A 3,115-nucleotide genomic window follows, 5' to 3' on the forward strand; every position below is an offset into this window, starting at 1 on the left:
ATATATATATATATATAGAGAGAGAGAGAGAGAGAGAGAGAGAGTCTTTGTATATGACCTTATTTGCTGTGTCAAGAAATTTTCTGGCAGAATTGACATTGAGAGAGAGAGAGACAGAGACAGAGAGAGAGAACACCATAATAACACACATATATACAGAAAGTATTCTGAAGGGCTTCAATGAATGCATTTCTTACTAGTTGTCACAGTCAATTATTTTAAAATAGTTTTCTAATTTCTTTAAATTACAGGGAGAGTAGATATTGTGTTACAGGTTTATTACAGGCCTGCCTCAACCCCAAATATAAAGTCAGTGCTAAGAACATGCTAACTGTGGCCACCTCAGTTACTCCTAAAGGTAGAAAGCACACACATGTTCCATAATTGTAAATAAAAAAAGAGAGGTACAATAAGTATAAAATAAACACATATAGCTACCAGAATCTTTACTCTTTTCACTGATAAAGTATTGAAAATAATTATTGCGGATGCTGGGAAATACCTTTACCAATGTACCAGTAGGAACTTAACATAATTTAAACCTAAACTGTTCCCAGAGGCTCATATGTGAATGTTTGTTAACAGTTAGTTCCCCTAATTTGATGAGTTTATAGAACCTTTAGATAAAGTCTAGAGGGCAGGAACTAACTCAGTAAGTGATCAATGCTGGCAGGTTTTAAATTAATTACAGAGTTTGTATCATCACTATTTAACTTAAATTCTAATTGTTATATTTTTAGTGTGTAAAATAATCTGTTTAACGAATCAGTAATGAATCTTTATTAGCAGGATGTTTTCCCTTCCTGCCCAATCTGAAGAACAGGCTGATCATCAACTGGGGAGCATATAAAACTCCAAGTGGCCCAAGCTAAACTGAGAGCCAATTAAGTATCTAGGGATGGGCCTCAAGCCTCAGCTCTACAACAGGTAACCAGGATTTCAAAATGCAGCCAGGTTGTAGAACCCTCATACTAAAGGAAGAGGAAACAGGATGGCTCCCTGCCTAACAGACAAAGAAATATATCTGAATATAAAGAATGCATCTGCAAGGGATGTAACACAAATCACAAGTCTCCTGACACCAAACTCACCTCCCAAGGTTTTGATTACCTGACATGCAAAGAAATCAGCCACTTTGCAAATCCCCCAGTCTGGCCCCCATTGGTTCCATAGAACTGGCCAATGTCAATCACTCCTTTGACAACTCATCATTTCTTGAAGAAAATCATTTTTCACGTTGGACCTTGAGGAGTCAGGAGGGACAGAGTGCATCCAATAGGAAACAGGTAAATTTCAAAGCAGTGAATACAGTGCCTTGTGAAGCAACTAAAATGAAAACTGTCACATCAAATGACATCATTTGAGAAAGAAAGCAACGGGAGTCTATATGGCTAGACCACATGTAATGAGAGTATTTTCATCTCATATGTCCTTTAGAAAAGAAATTTGAAAGTTAGGAGCAACCTTCTCACTATCATTGAAGAATAATTTGTGTGTGGATTTGAGCTATGGTCTCTTCTACCTGGTAATTTGACCCTCATACCAACAAGACTGAATTTTGAATTTTTTATTTCATGGAAAACATTTCTTTTATTAATTACAGTTTATTCACTTTGTATCCCCCTGTAGCTCCCTCCCTTCTCCCCTCCCAATTCCACCCTTCCTCCCTCATCTCTTTCCATGCCCCTCTCCAAATCCACTGATAGGGGAGGTCCTCCTCCCTTCCATCTGACTCAGTCTATCAGGTCTCATCAGGACTGGCTGCATTGTCTTCCTCTGTGGCCTTGTAAGGCTTCTTCCACATCAGGGAGAGGTGATCAAAGAACCTGCCACTGAGTTCATGTCACAGAGAGCCCCTGTTCCCCTTACTACGTAAACCTAAATTTTCTTTTTTCTTTTTTTTTAAGTTATAAGAAATTTTTAAACTTTATCTTGGGTTGTTTTAGGAATATATATTTACATTAATGGAGAAAAAATTACAAATTCTTAATTTAAAAAATTACAATCTTTTTCTTTTGATTTTTTAACTCTTATTAATTACACTTTATTCACTTTGTATCCCCACATAAACCCCACCCTCCTCCCCTCCTAATCTCACCTTCCCTCCCCCTTCTTCATGCATGCCCCTCCCCAAGTCCACTATTAAGGGAGGTCCTCCTTTCCTTCCTTCTGATCCTAGTCTATCAGATCTCATCAGGAGTGGCTGCATTGTCATCTTCTGTGGCCTGGTAAGGCGGCTCCCCCTTCAGGGAGAGGTGATCAAACAGCAAGCCAATCAGTTTACGTTAGAGGCAGTGCCTGTTCCCATTGCTATGGAACCAACTTGGACACTGAACTGCCATGGGCTACATCTGTGCAGGGGTGACACTAACCAAGCAAGTGAAAGACCTGTTTGAGAAAAACTTCAAGTCTCTGAAGAAAGAAATTGAAGAAGATCTCAGAAGTTGGAAAGATCTCCCGTGCTCATGGATTGGTAGGATTAACATTGTGAAAATGGCCATCCTGCCAAAAGCAATCTACAGATTCAATGCAATTCCCAGCAACATACCAACTCAATTCTTTACAGACCTTGAAAAAAAGATTCTCAGCTTCATATGGAGAAACAAAAAACCCAGAATCTCCAAAACAATCCTGTACAACAACAGATCATCTGGAGGTATCTCCATCCCCGATCTCAAGTTGTACTACAGAGCAATAGTAATAAAAACTGCATGGTATTGGCATAAAAACAGAAAGGAGGATCAATGGAACCGCATAGAAGACCCAGAAATAAACCCACACACCTATGAATACTCGATTTTTGACAAAGAAGCCAAAACCATTCAATGGAAAAAAGACAGCATCTTCAACAAATGGTGCTGGTCCAACTGGATGTCCACATGCAGAAAAATGAAAATAGATCTCTATTTATCACCCTGCACAAAACTAAAGTCCAAGTGGATCAAAGACCTCAACATAAAACCAGATACTCTAAATCTGTTAGAAGAAAAAGTGGGGAACAGCCTAGAACTCATTGGCACAGGAGACAACTTCCTGAACAGAACACCCACAGCACAGGCTCTAAGAGCAACAATCAATAAATGGGACCTCATGAAACTGAACAGCTTCTGTAAAG

At 39.0% G+C, this 3,115-nt stretch overlaps 1 protein-coding gene across 3 annotated transcripts in view; it reads left to right on the forward strand.

The window, feature by feature from the left end:
* Positions 1-3,115, forward strand: part of Dmd (dystrophin) — a 1,523,318-nt gene that overhangs the window by 1,111,731 nt on the left and 408,472 nt on the right. The window lies entirely within an intron of this gene.

This window comes from Psammomys obesus, unplaced genomic scaffold (genome assembly GCF_907164565.1).
Source record: "Psammomys obesus unplaced genomic scaffold, mPsaObe1.curated_primary_1811, whole genome shotgun sequence".
Lineage (NCBI taxonomy): Eukaryota > Metazoa > Chordata > Mammalia > Rodentia > Muridae > Psammomys > Psammomys obesus.